The 17,104-nt window shown below is 37.1% G+C and overlaps 2 long non-coding RNA genes across 2 annotated transcripts in view; one reads left to right on the forward strand and one right to left on the reverse strand.

Annotated features, from left to right (window-relative positions):
* Window positions 1-10,590, forward strand: part of LOC131554609 (uncharacterized) — a 41,942-nt gene extending 31,352 nt beyond the window's left edge. Inside the window, exon 3 of the long non-coding RNA XR_009274403.1 lies at window positions 9,958-10,590. This is a non-coding gene — a long non-coding RNA (uncharacterized LOC131554609). The remainder of the gene's footprint in view (window positions 1-9,957) is intronic.
* LOC131554608 (uncharacterized) lies at window positions 7,650-16,546 on the reverse strand. The gene is made up of 5 exons (XR_009274402.1): window positions 16,439-16,546; window positions 13,165-13,236; window positions 10,539-10,609; window positions 9,867-10,048; window positions 7,650-7,876 (listed from the first exon to the last, which is right to left on the reverse strand). It is a non-coding gene; the product is annotated as an uncharacterized LOC131554608 (long non-coding RNA).
* Window positions 16,547-17,104: the final 558 nt, after the last annotated feature.

A 17,104-nucleotide genomic window follows, 5' to 3' on the forward strand; every position in this document is an offset into this window, starting at 1 on the left:
GACACATGATATGAGGGCAAAGAAGCTTTTTACAATGTTAATTTTAACATTCAGGGAAATAAAAGAAGTTGGTCAAATACAATTGGGATTTTGAAAAAGTAACAAATGGGTAATAAGACATGCTAATAATTGTAAGGAAAGTTTATGCCCATTAATAATGGCAGAGTGTAAAATTCTAAAATCTGTTTTTCTGGCAATGAGAAATCAGGCTTTAATTCAAAGAAAGATATATATTGTAGTAGAGGAGTTGACAAGTTTATTTTTGTCAGATGAGGACCCAAGACTTGAAAAATCATACTTACCAGAAAATGAAATCTACTAGTTGGGAATATATATGAAAAGCAGGACCACTGAAGAATTTCAGGGATACTCAAAAACAATACAATGATTCAGAACCCCATACTTCTGTTACTGGGGGAGGCATGATGGGGATAGAAGGATTAATGCTGCCAGACTGCTTTTCCTGGCTCCTTTCTGGGCACCTTTTGCTTCTTGTGAAGAGAACGCAACATTCCTAAAACTGAGAAGGTAGGGAGTACTCTCTACTTTTTCATACACTCCAGAATATCAGTTTCCACTTTGTTTTGAGCAACAGATCATTATCAGCCTTCAGCAAGTTTCAAAAGCCACCACACACCCATCTGATCAAACTTTTAATTGGAAACACTATTTAAAGCACAGTTATGGTTTAGCCAAACAGATGTTCAATTCACCATAGCCTTGGAGTCCAGTAGGGATTTGCAGACAACAGCTTGGAAACCATTCCAGCTGTTGCAAAGGTACAATGATATCTTCTATTCCATCCCTCCCTCCAGACCTTCTGGTTGCTGCATGAAATATTTCTGCTTTTTTATCTGATTTTCCCTGGAAATAATTTTAGGGCCTGCAACTGCATTTAGCTTCTGAAGTAGCAGCCAACTGGCATTTGCCATTGCCCACAGGTTAGTGAACAGTAGAAGCAAAACTGATCTGCACATCCATAATACTGCTACAGCTAGAAAAAGGAACAATAAAAAAACGTCTACAGAGTTAAGAAAATGGGAATAGTATATGCTTGATTCATGTGCAAAAATTTATCATCAATCAATGAGGACAACAAACTTATTTACAGATCCAGATACAATTTTAAGAAATTAATAGAAGCTGCTAAAAATCCATGCAAACACCGGTAAAATGGCTTGAGAGCCCTGGCTTCTCAGAGCAGCAGCAAGACATTACCTATCACTTTAACAGTGATATTCCAGCCCTACAGCAGGCAGGAACTCAGAGTTCAAATCATGTACTTTAAGCTCGTTGGGGTTATAAAATTCTGAGAAAACAGGGAGAAAGAATCTTCTCTTCATTTTGCAGCCCCTGCTGTTAAAACGAACAGCTACAAGTCCCTGCCTTCCTAAGTGGCAGGACTGGTCACAGCCTGCTGAGCTCATGGTTTATGGGCTGATGCCTGCTGTAATCCAACAGCCACTGACTCTCTCTGATGATGGATTCAGCTAAACAGTGGGGTCAGCGATATCTGGCCACTGTGACAGACACAGCTCCTGGATCACCACAGGTCCTGCTGTGAGATCCTTCTGCAGCTCTTCAGGGTCAGCATTAGGTCTGCCTCCAACTGTGAATATTTTCCTTTTATCATCTGCAATATTTACAATTGCGCTTTTCCAGACTGTTTAGGAACAGGTGGACCAGCAAAGGTGCCAGTACAAACCTCCATGAGGGGGTAATGTTAAAACTGCCCATTAGTCTCTGTACTGTTCCTTATCTTCTGACCCTTTACTAATCCACAAAGAATTTTAAGTGATTCCCTACTTCATTTTGTTAACAGTCTTCAGTTACAGAACTTTTAAAAACTTTTGGGTCACTTTTTCCTGTGCATCTGGAAATTACTCTTTCAAATAACTAGCAAAACTCTAAGACAAAACTACTTGTACAAAAGGCATGATGGTTGCTATTACACCTATCTATGTTCCTATAAACAGTATGCTTCATCACAATCACTGGCATTTTGTCTGTCATGGTAGCCTCACTTTTTAGTCCATTAGTCCATGACCATCCCTAAAACCCTTTTCAAAACTAGGGTCACATGTGTTACTTTCCATTCCTCTGTTATCAAGGCTAATTTAAATACCAGATTATACAACACAGTTCGTGGTTTGCTCACCAATTTAATTTCTGAATTGTTCTAGGGCTACTGAATGAACAGCATATTATTGGGCAATTTATTAATGTGTATTCAATCAATTTGTTTAAAAACCTTTTATTGAGATATCAAATCTGAACTACTCCCTATAAAAACAACTCCTATTTGGGGATGTCCCTAATCATCCTGTCATAAACCTTGCCAGCACAATGAGTTCCATTTCTTTCAATTTCTTTTTGTAATGGCTTTGTCTTTCTCCTTAACCACAACTATCTATTAACCTCACCTCTCATCTAGCAAAATTTACACTAGAAATATGTGGGGTTTGGCTTTTAGAATTTTAGTCCATTGCATTTCAAAATCTTTTTGTTCTGCCTCATACTAGGTCTACACTTGCCAGAACTGTGCTCTTTTCTGCTTTGCTTGCTTGGATTTTGCTTTTTAAAAAATCTCTATTTCTAGTAGCTTCTTTTACTGCTGAATTGTGTTGGAAAAGGCTTATTTAATTGGGTTAGAATCAGAAAACAAAGCCTCTGTGTATTTTGAATATTTATTTAAACTGTCTTCATTAGTATACAATTTTTTTTAAACAAGACTGGACTTTTAAAAATTTTTATTTTAAGCTTTTTTTCTCTGACAAGTATGACAAACTTGAGTATGATATCTCGCTACTGAATGGTTCTTCCACTGTCACTTGCTGCATGTTGATCTAGACTAAATCAAGGGCTGTCTTTCTCCTTCTGGATTCTCTATCTTGTTTGCTCAAAAATTAGTGCTCAATGATATCTAAATAGCAGCCTGTGCATGATGGCCTAATGAGGCCTAACATTCAGTTTATCCAGTCTATACACATATAACCAAGAACTGTTGCTAGGATCAAGCTTTTGGGTTGTACAGACTCCCCAGGCTCCCACAGCATTTCACAGCAATTTCACCTCCATCTCTCCAACTAGCCCAGAGCTCTTACTAAAGTTCTCCTACTCAGCCATAGAACCATATAGAACTACAATTTGTGGCTTATTCTGATAAAATTAGTCTATTGGACTATATTTTCTTTGGTACGTACTGCACTATTTGTCCACACAGTCCAATCTACCATCTCCGTAATCAGCCAGGCACTCAACATTCCATCATCTCTGTACAATCTAAACACTGACATTTCAGGGTGCTTTTAAAAGAAGGAGTTACATGCAGACCCACTTACAGAAAGAGGGTGACATGCCTGGGGAATTCCAAATTTATTAATCCTTACCACTTCTCTGAAGGCTCATTACTTTTGAAGCACAGTGGAAGCGGAGCATCATGAGATAGGGACAAAGCAAGATACCAAATAAAAACCAGTGTAGGTTCCTTCCCAACAGAGACCAAATGGCACTTGACAAAAGGACTGATGAATGGCACAATTATGGTTATTAAAGACTTCTGTACCAAGAGATGCTGTGTCAGGAATGAAATTAAGTTTGCTACAAAAGTAAGAAGACCTTCTGCATACACTGCAGACCATTGTGATAGTTGCATTTACTTCCTTATACGAGAAGGGAGGAGAGGGAGAGGGAGAGGGAGAGGGAGAGGGAGAGGGAGAGGGAGAGGGAGAGGGAGAGGGAGAGGGAGAGGGAGAGGGAGAGGGAGAGGGAGAGGGAAGCTTTCAGGACACAATGGCAGTAGATACAGACTTGAGTTTGACAGCTGAGAAGGCCTCTGGGGCTAGCATTTTTTCTATTGGCTGCAACTCACTTATTTTCCTTTTGTGAGGCCTCTGATTAGGGCACCTTCTTTCTGCATTAAATTCTGACATGGCATTAGGCACAACAGAATCCAACAGCTATGCTGCAGCATCCAGTGAATATTCATTATTATTTATTTGTAATACCATAGATCTTGGAAGGTCTCACCATGGGCCATTTTGTATTAACTGGGCCATGAATAAACACACAACAAAATATAGATATACTTAAATTCTACATAAAGTGGCAACAGAGGGGTTATGGCAGAGTCCAAATGCAATGACACAGTACTACTGTGATAGGCATTAGCACCTATGTACCCACAGTATAACTGTTGTCTAGTTGGATTGCTTAAAGCTTCACAGTGCATAAAACTTTCAAGAAAAAATTAGAGGGAAGATAATGAACACTTCTATTTATGAAGAAGTCAATGAGTACATGAGAGGCAGCTGAGGTGAAAATATTCAGTGTGGTCTGAAAATTCAATGACTGAATGAAGGAAGTAGGCGTCATATGTTGATCAAAACCAGAGTCAACCTCTTGGTACTGAAGGAGAGGTATCAGGTAGAAGTAGTCCTGATGAGCCTTGAAAATAAAGACAGATAGCTTATATTTATTGCTCTAAAATGAAGCAGGAAATTGAAAACAGCAAAGGAGTAGGTTTGGAAAATGGTATTTACAGTAGAGCAGCACTTTGACAGCTAATGAGCAAGGCAAGGCTGCATTTTGTCAAGGCAAAGTAAAAGATTTTCTAATAAAGTCTTGATCGATGAAAAACCTGCTGACAGAGAAGAATGATCATCCTTTATGGATGGGAAAAAGATTCCTAAAATACAGGGTTTACACTAGATTTTATGATAAAACAAATGACAGCATGATGGTGTCATTCATAATGGGTTCAGAGAAGTTTTGTGAAGGCATCAACCTAGATTAAAAAAAACTAACAAAAGAGTAATAGTTCTAACTGCAAATAAGGAACTGAGGGCATTGCTGAAGAAAATTTTCATGCATTAATTCTGCTTAGGATTGAAAAAGAAAAGGTATTTCAAACACATAAAACATTGTTTTTCCTAAAAATACTGCGAAATAAGAAAATTCTTTCATGTCACTTTTATTATGAACTTGTTACAGCTATCTATGCTACCATGTTTTGACTTTCAAGGGCTGAAGAAAAACAATGTTCCTGATGTTACAATGTGAGGAGTGCCTCATTCGATACAAATAAAGACATGCTACATTCAGGACAGTCACCATACAAGCAGAGTGCAAACAATAGCAGGGGAAGAGATCTCAAAGACTTACAATTAACATGCTGAATGTTCAGGCACATTCCTTTGCTCTTCCTTCTCAATGCAAAGAAGGAAACTTACTCTGTTGCTGTGGTTTGGTATTCCAGCTCTTGAGGTATTCTCAAGAGGGGACAAAGTGTAGCTGTGCAGCAAATGCCCACTCCCTATATTCCAAAACATCATCTCCTTCTCTTGATATCCATTTCCTTGCTTTGGTCCTCGTTTCAGTCATTTATAGCATCATGGCATGAGTTAAATGAAAGAGACCATCAGATCAGGTACTTAACAGCAGGGCTAAGCAGCAGTGAGTATTGGAGAGCTGGTTACAGCAGGAGATAATTCAGAGTTTCTTCTCTTCCAAACATTGGTAGCAGTGCTGCTGCAGGCAGAACAGAGCTATGCCCCACATTATCTCCCTCAAAGTACTGGGAAGTTGCAATCACAGGAAGGGGAAGCAGTCACACCCAGGTGATCTGCCTCTCAGTGGTGATGAGCGAAAAACTCAGAGATGACACATGCAGAGGATTCCCCATACCCACTCACTGGCATGTCACTTTCCTTCCCTTCCTCCTCTGAAATTAGATCTGTTCTGAGGCACTTCTGGTCTAGAGGCTCAGCTAGAAGGCTGTGTTTAGGGGTTTTTTGCAATCACCTAATCTAATTCTGCTTTCCTTTCTTTCACCCAACTTACTGCAAGTAAAATATATATATGGCCAGTAGGATTAAAAGGTGAGAATGGCAAACATTTAGGTCTACACATTTTAAAAAGAAAATACACTGTTCAGGATTTTTTATGCAAAATTAAACATTCAGTGTTCTGAAACATTTCAGTTTCTGAAATGAAATCATGATTTCGCTTCATATTGAAAAATCTCAATTTCATTTTATATTGAAAAATCTCAAAAGAATAAATGTTCAAGTTTTTAAATGAGAACTCTGAAAATACCCATCCTGTAATTAACATAATAAAATTGTGGTTTGAGTGCTGTTGAAGGTGATACATTTCAAAATCATTAAGTTTTGTGTTTGAACAAGAAATTAAGGCTTCTGCTTGGCACTAATTTTATATAGCAACCCATTGTCTTCTCTTCTTAATTGTAACTGTCATCTTGAATCCCCAACTCACACTGTAATTCACAAGTAGTCACTGAGTCTTCTTTAACACTTCGAAGTTCTTCTACTCCTCTCCAGTAGAAGAAAACAAAAAACTTCAAGAAAAGCATTTACTGAAAATCCTAAGCTTAAATCAATCATATATTCAGTGCAATGAAAAATACCAGTAGCTATTTCTCTTTTGGTCTTGCTCTTTCTTCAAATTACTTTCATTTCATGCTGCTCTTGTGCCAAGCAATAAAAATAATCCTGTGCTCCTTAACCTTTACTCATCAATTATTATCTGTGTCCTTGCTTCATGAGAAAGAATCTCTAATTGTCCCTACACACAATTCCTCCAGACCTTTACAGCCCCTTGGTAATTATCCACAAATTCAGTAACATTTCCAGGTCTTCCCTTTTTTTTTTTGGATTAAGACACAGCTGAAAACATCCTTGAATTTAAATACCAGAAAGGAAATACAACATCATAAAAAAGGGCACAGAGTTTACAATGCCCCTTTTGTTATACAGGGAAAGCACCTACATGTAGTCTTTGCTCATTTGTATATAAAAACAGGAGTCAAAGCCATGGCTGTACCCATAACTACAGGAAAAGAACTTCCTTCTTAACCCAAGCATAGATATTTATAGCTATTTTTGGGTGAATCCACTGACATATGATATGGGTAATATGTAGTCCCTGCCTAAGACTATAGCTAATCAGCATGTATGATCAAATTCACTCATAATGCCAGCTCAGTTTAATTTAACCAAGGTACACTGACACAATTATAAGTGTATATTTATTAACATTTCAGTATTCAACCCAGCAAGACAATTACGTTAGTAAATCAGTTTGCAATATCTATACAAATATTAGTGGTATAAACAAGTTTTATAGATCAATAAATTTCAAAAAGTTTATCCATCAAAACACAGAGCAAGTCAGAGACACACCATTCTGAAAATAAAGAGAACAAACAACTCTCAACTCCCTACCAAACTGCAGTAGGGAAGAACTTCAGGGTCCCATGGTGAATTACCTAAGAATAATAAGATCCTTAATGGGTATACTGTATATATTTTCTAAAAAGAACTGAAGTAATTTGACATAAGTCAAACCTCTTGATTCACATTTTTATCACTATTAGTTTGCCAGCATCAGTAAAGACTAACTATTGAAAAAGTCAATCATTTTAATGTACTTACAGCTGAATTTTCTCATCATGTGACCAACTATCCACAAAGCCTCAGTGCCATTAAGAAGTTTTGAGGAAATAGTATTTGGTACTGCCAAAAAAACATAATTAAAAGAATGTATGTAAATTATACTAATTTTCTAATTAGAAATGTTTTATGGTTAATTCACATCTAAAGTACAAGTGGGGGAGAAGCAGGACTTACATTATCCCAACAGGCAGGTTCCAGTACAACCAATGAGACAGTGACAGAATGCACAGTAAGGAGTCACAGTAGGGTCCTGATCTTGCAACTGAACTCTCACAAAAAGAACCCCACACTACTGCAGAATCTCCTGAATTTCAATAGGGCCCTACCCACACATAATCAATTACAGAGTCTGCCTATGTGGGAGTAACAACAGCGAGAACAGGACCTGTTCTTCCACACACCTGCAAAAATACCAAGATTAAAAGAAATAAAATTAGTAACATGCAGCAAAACCTACTGATAGCCTGTTTTATTACAGCATTTAGCACATAATAAAGGAGTTCCATACATCTTTAAGTTGCATATTTTTAATAGGAATTTTAGCTCCTTCTTTAAAGAATGTTGGCTTAAAATTGCTTATGAATTTTACATGTAGTGACAGCACATTATGGAAGCTTTTACTGATATTAATTGAAATATAATTTTTTAATTATCACTTTCTAGAAATTATTTATGCTAGTTTCCTTGGTTTGTTGTGCAAGTCACTTTTTAGTACTTCAACCTTCTTAAAGTCTGTCCCACAACATCCATTTTAGGGATGCAGCATAGGTCTGTGAATTTATTGAGGTCTTCATGACTGTGAAAGTATCTGACCACATACAGTAGCATCCAGGACTGAAGTCTTCAAAAATACATAATGAAAAGCAGTTTAGAATTAGTAATTTTTAGACCAAAAAGTGGTATATTTTTAAAACAAAAAAATCCTTATGAAAAACTTCATTAAGTTTAAGGACTTTGTGAACACCATTTAAAACACAGGAAGCACACAACTTGTTAAACATAGTTAAACAACACACCACCACTTTGCTGTTCACACAAAACTTAACATCCATTGTTTGACCTTACTCTTCTTATTAAAAACACATCTAGGTTGATCTTTAAAAGGAAAATGTTATAAATTACAATATGTTTATATGTTATAACCATTTAAATGTCAGATAGCCATAGGTTCCATTAAGTTAAATATAACTGGTGATACTAGGCAAGACTACTGGTGATAAAGGTTTTAAGAACAAACAGATCCTAGAAACATACAAAAAAAATTTCTTCGTTCCTTTAATACAGATAGCTCTGCAGAAGAAACAACAATACTTAAAAACAAATAAACAAAAAAGCTGGGACCAAACGAAAGGATTTGAGAATCTGACAACCCAAAAGTTTCATAAAATTGAATGCAGTTTGTTCAAGGGGTTTTTTTGGATGACTAATTGTTCTCTTCTTGGCTTTGATATTGTGAAAAAACCCCATGAAAATTAGCAGAAAATGGAACAGAGTACCACAGGCTTTTGTTCCTTGTTGCAAGGTTGATGGTTTTCAACTGGGCAAACAAAATTTGACATTTGAAGACAGTTACCTTATGATACTGAACTGGAAGTGTTTCCTCTCATGTTACTTCTTTCAAATTTTACATTTCACATGCATGACTCTTAGGCTTGTTATTCTGAGAAATTCAATCTCTTTTAAATATGCTACAGCACTAAATTTTGTTTAAAGAGTGTTGTATCTTGACCCCTGTCTAACATAACACAGAAAATTTTAAAATATCAGACATATGCCAAGTTAGTGTGCCTACCTGAGCCTGTACAGTGAGTGACCCAGCACCTCTGGCAATTGTAATCTGCCCATTTCTCACTGACTCAGATGAATGGGCAGACAAGACCTTTCAGAATGATTTTGGTGATAAAATCACACAGCTGCGATTTTGCATTTCTCAAGTTGCAATGCAGTGTGGTGACTTGATGAAGCCTGATCCTAATACTGATTTCTCTCCCTGTATCTAGCTCCACATCTTTCTTCACAAATGAAGTATATTGGAATACAATGCATATTTTCTGCACTGTTCCAAAAGAGTAGGTTGTAGGATGGGTCAGGGACACATAGCTGCAGTCTAAATTACAGTCAGTTTCTGGAGAGAGCTGAAAACACAGTTTTACAATTTTGACAACCTAAGAAATAGCTCAGAGCTAACATACAAACAGCCAAAGAAATTAAATACTGAAGCTGTCTCAACAGTTCCCTTTTCTGACATGGACAAGAAAAACATTTTTCTAATCCAGGTATAGAAAGCACCATATCATGGAATGATTCCCAAGTGTTTTGGAAGACTAGAAGGCCCTGGCAAAACCAAGGCTTTTTCATGACTAGCAGAAATAATGAAGCGTAGTTACCTACCTGCATGCTTACAGGTACCACCAACACACTTGTACTGAGCTAGCCTGGCTGTTTTCCCAGTCTCTTCTAAACAGATTTCTCTAAATTCCAGCTTCTGATGTTTAGGAGAACAGGAAGCAGCTCACATTGTGGCCAGCTCTGAGCTACACATGTCAAGTGGCAGACCAACCAAGCATGCTGACCTGCAAGGCAACAGGTTGAAGAGAACAGAAAATTTCTGAGTCCATGCTGCAGCTTTTTCTACCCCAGGAGCACTAATTTGAGTCCCTTCTCTACTCACAGCTGCTAAATTTCATTCAAATTGCAGAAACTTGACTTTGTGACCTCTACCTCTATATCAAATGCAGCTGAAATTAAGCAGTGGATTTGAAAGTTGTTAGGAGATAACACAACCCTGTAATATAACTTGTTTTGCTCAGAACCTAGGCTTGAAAACACTGTAGCATAATCACTGTGATAATAATGATTTTTATGTCACTTACTGTTTTCATTCAGGAGTTACACCACAAAGTCAGATACAACAAAACACAATTGTTACACAGTGATAGCATAAATGAATGTAGAGACTTTCAATAAAACTGGATTCATTTTGCAATGTGAACAGGGCCCTGAATACAGGTTGCTTCATAAAGGTGATAATTTAACAGAAATACAGTATTTTTTTTAACTTACCATGACTATAACTGACTGCCCTTCATGGAGATCCATGCTTCTCTTCCAACTCCATACTGTCTTTCCTTAGGCTTAAAAAAAGTTCAATGATAGACAGCTCAATAAAACAGCCGCATCAAGTCTAATCAGTCTATTCAGTATAATTGTACTTTTGTGTTTGTTTTTTTTTTTCTTGTTAAGTTGGTTGTTTTTTGGTTTTTTAGGGTTTTTTTGGTTTTTTTTTTTTTTTTTTTTGGATAAGCATAGTGATTTTTAAAGCATCACCTTAAAATCCTGATCTTACTGCCTGGATCCTGGTATCCAAAATTAGGGAATAGTTTTTAATAATATGCAAAACCCAGTTCCTTTTCTAGAAATGGCATCCACAATTCTCTGTTTACCTTTTCTATTGATATAGCACTACATTTTTAACTTGCATATTTCTCACTGAAAAGGCAAACTTGAAATCAGAGGGGTTTATATGTTGCTGGATTCCAGGATGAAGAAAGGAAAGACATTGAAGAAGTATAATGACTTCTCTAAAACTCCAGTAAAAAAAAGAAGAGAGACAAAGAATAATCAGTGTGGAAAAGTTAATGGAAAACTGAACATTAGAGGAAAGGTTAGCAGGACACAACAGGTATTAGAAGAGTCAGGGAAGTGAAAGTGATTCAGCCAAATGGGGATGGAACAAAAGAAACAAAGTTACATTCTAAGCAGGGTAATGAAAACAAGCCTTTCAAAACAGTTTGACATTGGCCTACCTCTTCTTCTGTCAAAGTGAAAGAATTACATCAATTCAAAAAATGCCTCACAAAAACCTTAAAACCATTTAACTTTAAGCATTTGGAGTTACTAAACTCTGCTCAAGTAAGCAACTAAACAAGGGCTTAAATCTGGAAATCAATTTACATCCTATTGTTATTTTTCATTAGGTCTGTAGTATCAAAAACACATGCAACACTGAGCCTCAGCTCCTTACCCTATAAACAGACTCACACTTTGGTGCTGGTTGGGATGCAGCCCATTGGTTACCAGACAGGCAAAGTCAATATAAGATGCAAGGGACTAATGTGGGTTCAGACTCTTCTCTCCCACATTCATGCAAGTATTTTTACTTAAGTGCAAGATTAAGAGATGAAGAGAATGCAGATAGTTAAATGCTCAAAATTAATTCAAGAATCAGCTCTCTAAAAGAAAACTAAAGAAAAAATGGCTGAGAAGGAACAAAGGAACCGATTGTTGAATCTGTATTAAAAATAAATGACCTCTGGGTTACATCTCAATGCACTGTGCCTGAAAACTGCTGCTTCTTTCTGGTTTAAGTATTAAACCTTGTTTTTAAAACATGAAATGATAAAGAACCTTGGCAGAGGTCAAGCAAGTTTAGTGGTTGATAACAGTACTAAAGTAATTCTTAACACAGGGTGTAGCTCAGATGTTGGCAAAAAGGACTCAGCATCTCTCTTGGCTATTTAAACACATTTGTGCTTCCAAACCCAGTTTGGTAAACAGCTGAGACAGGGTAAATATTCCATATTCCAAGAGGATAAACTGTGGAAATCATAAGCCACTCATAGGGTTCTGTCCCTTTTACTCCTTACTCTACAATACAGCTACTAAAGGAAAACAAAAATTGATTTGTTGAGATACCAAAAATGTCTGGGGCATCTCTCAGCATTCTTAGAACTTCTGGTCACTGTGATCCATCTCCTGAGCTATGGATCATTCTGTGCACCATTATTTTAAACTGTCATCTACCTAAATTATCAGGAAGTCAACAACAACAACAGTTAAGAACTACATTCTTACACAAGCAAGCCCCTGCTACCATCCTTTATTTATATCTCTAAAAGAAAGGAAACCCCTCATTTTAAGATCTATGCTTAATAAACCCATATATATAAATATCATTACCAAGTGATTCTTACGACTAGGATTAAAGACCTGATTAAGGAAAAAGAGAAACAGTTCCTCTATATTCAGTCACCTTTTCACAAAATGGCTAAACAAAATAATGTTTTGTTCCTCCCAGAATTACGAACACTACTAAAATTTTATAAATGTTGCGAAGTTCAGAGTTCAAAACTTCCCAGAAACTGGGAAAATTGAGAAGCAAATTAACATCTTGCATCTTTCAGTCTTAAAGGAAACAAATTGTATGCAAAAGAGCAAACAAACTAATACTAACTAAAAGCACTTTCAGATCCCCCACTCCTGCAGTCATTTCAGCAGCATTCCATTTAATTGCAGGCATTCACATCTGTAAAATTTAAACTTCAGTCTTTCAAACAGCTTCATATATCCTGAACTTTACTCTTCTAAGTAGTGCTATCGATAAAAGTATTCATTTGAACAGAGTTAGGCACAGGACTAAGGCTAAAGAAAGTAATAAAGAAATTAACTAATGAATTCAGTGTATCACTAACAATTATTTTTGAAGTTAAGGACAGCAAGGAATAAAGCAAAGCTTGAAAAATTAACAGCTGAAATATGGGGTGTGGAGGAAAAATTATGCTATGGTCTGAGAAATTACCCCACAAAAACTAACTTCAATACCTATTAAATAAAAGAATCAGTGCTAAACAGGAAAAAATAATAGAGCATCCCTAAATTAAAAGTCATGATGACCATGCTCTTTTCTCACCATTCGATGAGTCTTCTTCAGTTCAAGATTGAAGTTCATGGCTGCTGTGGAGATCACTTGGCCACTGTTCTGCTGTAATTAATCCACAAATAAAAGAGTGGGCTTCAGTTTTCACAGATACCAAGACAGAACTTTTCATAACCATTAAATCCACAAAAATATTAAAATGTTTAGAAGTTACAGTTGGACCATTTAAGCAAAACTTTACCACAGAACCTAAGTTTAATACCAACTCCTTATTAAATCCTCAGGGATAGGTTTATTATTATGAGTCAGGCCCATAGATATGTAGGAGTCAATACTATAAGATGCTAACAAAACATAGAAATCCAACATTTTGATGACTACACCACTAGTCTTTTTGCCATATTGAGTATTTTAGTTGTTTAAAAAAAGATAAATTGAAGGTTAGCTCTTGAAAAATCAGGAGGTAAAAGAAAAAAAGCTAGTTTTATTTTTCACATGGAAGTATATAGGAAATCTAATAAAGCATGTGCATGTCCTAAGCCAGCATGTACTTCTTTCAGTCCTTACAGTCTATAGAAGTATCCTTAGACCAGATTTATTCTGGCAAATTCAAAACTCTGTTTTCATTGTACAACAGTAAACGCTGTCCACTTCAGTCCTTTCTAGATTACAACTGCCATCATTGCAAGCAGACTAAAATTGCAAAGCAATGAATTCCAAATCCTGTATTTGTAAGGGTAAAATAGAGACTGAATGGCTACAGCAGAAAGCAAAATACACATGAAGGAGGATGCCCAACTACAGTTACTAGGTTATTAAACTGAAACTTTAAACTTCAAGTGATAAGAAATGTACAGGGGAGGCCTGAAGGGAGGCTTAGATGAACCTATAACACGGATGAGAAGGCTGGATGAGCATCAGGGGCAAGGGAGGGCTCAAATTAGAAAAATAAGTAGGAAAAAAATTCAAATTTCCACTGGCTATATGTCTAGATACAGTACAAACACTGAATACCAAAACAATATGTAGGTGTGCAATTATTACAATCATGTGGGTGTACCTTAGTGCCCCCCAATTGGTCTAACTTACCTAGGAACTTTCCAGATGAAATAGAAAAACATGCAAGAGCCCAGGCAAGCCAAATGATCTAACTAAAAAGTTACAGAGTAATGACACAACGCCAGTTTTCATTACAACAAATTCCTCTAATCCTCACAGTTGTAAAATAAATCTTAAAAACACATAGCAAGGTAATTTGTAAAGTAATGCAAGCCTGAGCCAGAAGACAGCCTCCAGCTTTCTAACCATCCCTAGCTATGAGTTTCTGTGTCATTTCACCAGGCATGTGCCTTGCTTTGGTTTTGCCACCTCTCAACTGGATCTAAGCAATCCAGTACATCCAAGCACAAAGCCTGCTGCATATAGGAAACTCAAAGTACAGGAAGCTGGGGGGGATGTCATCTTAGCAATGTAGGTTATTATAAGCCCTTATTTACACTGATTTTCTCTAGACTTTTAATTTACAAATCTGGGGGCTCAGGATTCTCCAGGGCACAAAACCAGGATTCCTCAAGAAGTGCTTTCTAGGTCTCTAGACTGGATCCAGTCAGCAACAGCTTCCCACTCCTGACATAAGAGCACCTAGGCAAGAAGTGGGAAAAAATGCTGAAAAGTTCTACAGACAGAACTTTCAGTCTAATGAATGAAACTGCCCAAGAACTAAGGGCCATCAGAAATGTAACTGCACCTTGCTTGAAGAACAAAACATATTACTTCAGCCTTACCTCACTAACATAAAGACATAATGTGTATGGAAGAAAAGGCAGATACAATAAACTGAAAACATTCAATTGCACATGCTCCTTCCCTTGGCAACAAAAGAGCAGATTATATGACAAATGCTGGTCATGTCACTTCTTACTGTATGAGGAGATTCTCCAACAATTTAATGGCACTCTCTGAGGAGAAGGACCTGTAAGGACCTGAAGGACAGGCACTACGAGGAGGTGTTCAGAATGAGAACTGCATGAAGAAAGGAGTTGATTATAGAAACTGCAGCTTATCTGCAGTTTCTATATCTGCTTCACCAGCAGATAAGACATTCACCACTTTGATGAGTCCAATTTGTTTGGGATGGAAATTTGATCTAAAAGATTTATATTATTTTTGGTGAGGCTCAAAATCCCTTTCTTTTCCTTCTGTCCTCAGCTGTGTTCCTGCTGTGACTTTTTGGCTTGGCTAGTCACTGAGGAAACACACTGATGATCCTCTCCCAGATGCTACAGCTAAAGAATGCAATAGCCACCTCCTCTCACATGGATTTTTACACTACAGCAATTGCTTTTCTAAATTGTTCTATTATTCTTCTAAATATTCTCAGTTAAATATTTACCCATTCTGATCCACAAATTATTGTAATTGTGCATTATTTAAGACATATGGATAGAAGGTGTAAACTAAGACTATCACATTAGGTTTAAGCTTTGTGCAGTCTTAAGTAATTCTGAGAATAATGATTGAGTAATGTCACTGTTAGCTTTGTAAGTCCGAAACACAAGAGCATAATAATAAAGAGAACTTCTCAGTGTGCTTACACATAATAATATACATTTCAGTCTGTGCAGAACAGGGCCTATGTGCATTAAGAATGGAACCTGAGAGCAAGTACTAGATATTAGGGGATGTAAAAATTTCACTTTCATTAAAAATCTTAATGAAATCTTGGGAATGATATCTGAAAGTAGCGCCCTGTTCATATTAGAAAATACCATGCATCATAGAAACACTGTATCACAGAATATTGACATACTATTTTCTACATCTTGTTTTTATATTAGGGTTGGAAAAATGGGTGGAAAATAATAACTAGAATTATTTTAGGGCAAAACTATACAAAATATAAGTACAGAGAAGTGGTATCAGCAGCACCATAATTTTACATTTTTCTTTACTCTTTTCACTGCTACTTCTACTGCAAAGTTTTCTTTTCACAGGCACATAACCTTCAGGAAAAAAAAAAATAGAAAATATGTACTATCATTTTTTTCAGTTGAAAGGCATACTTTTCAAAAATTTTGCTCAGAGTAATTTTAATAAAAGAGCAAAAAAGTAAAGATACTACAAATAATTTATATTTCCTCCTTCTTAATAGAATGGCTTTACGATCTGAAGTTTTGTCATCTGGCTCATTTTCATTGAGAACTTGGTTTTAAAAAATTAGGAATCAGTTTCTTTAGCAGCACCAAACTTCAATTCAGAGGAAATCATAATAATATAAATGCATAATATTTGCTATGTGATTACTTACATGTTGCATCGCACTCTTTTTTCCTTAAGGAGCTCCAGAATTACATGGTCTCTGAGCAGCAGCAGTTTTCGTAGCCATGATGGTCTAGGCTTTTTGAGGGCAAAAGCTTGGTGTTTTGCACTGTAGCAGTGGCTAAAAAAAAAAAAAAAAAAAAAAAAAAATTACCTCTCCCTTTCAAAACTTGTTCTGCTTATATTTTGTCAGTGCAGCTCTAGCAGGGAGCAGTAGAATCATGAAAAGCATTAGGCCCTGAGCCTGCTAGCGCTCGTCTGCCAGCAGTCCAACCGAGTTCAAGAGGACTTGCTCACAGACGTGAAGGGAAGATTTTGAAAGTCAGTGGGAACACAGCTCCCAGACTCCCATTATGTACTTTTGAAAAATCTTCCCCTAAGTCGAGTACAACAGTTTGCAGATCTGAGGCCCCTGCTTTCCTTTCCCTTTCTAAAAAGTGCATCAGATTAGTAAAAAAACCCCGAAACCCTGAAGGCAGAAAGCTCGAGGAGCGGCTGGCAGGGATGCGCTGGGTCTCCCAGCCGAGGCAGGGTCCGCGGAGCTCCCAGGGAAGGACCCTTCATGAGGCACAAGTCAAGTGCAGGCAGCGAGCGGCTCGGGCGGCACTGTAGCCTGCCTTCCCCCCGCGGCTTTCGGCAGCTCGCTAACCTCCAT

Source organism: Ammospiza caudacuta, chromosome 2 (genome assembly GCF_027887145.1).
Source record: "Ammospiza caudacuta isolate bAmmCau1 chromosome 2, bAmmCau1.pri, whole genome shotgun sequence".
NCBI classification, from domain to species: Eukaryota; Metazoa; Chordata; class Aves; order Passeriformes; family Passerellidae; genus Ammospiza; species Ammospiza caudacuta.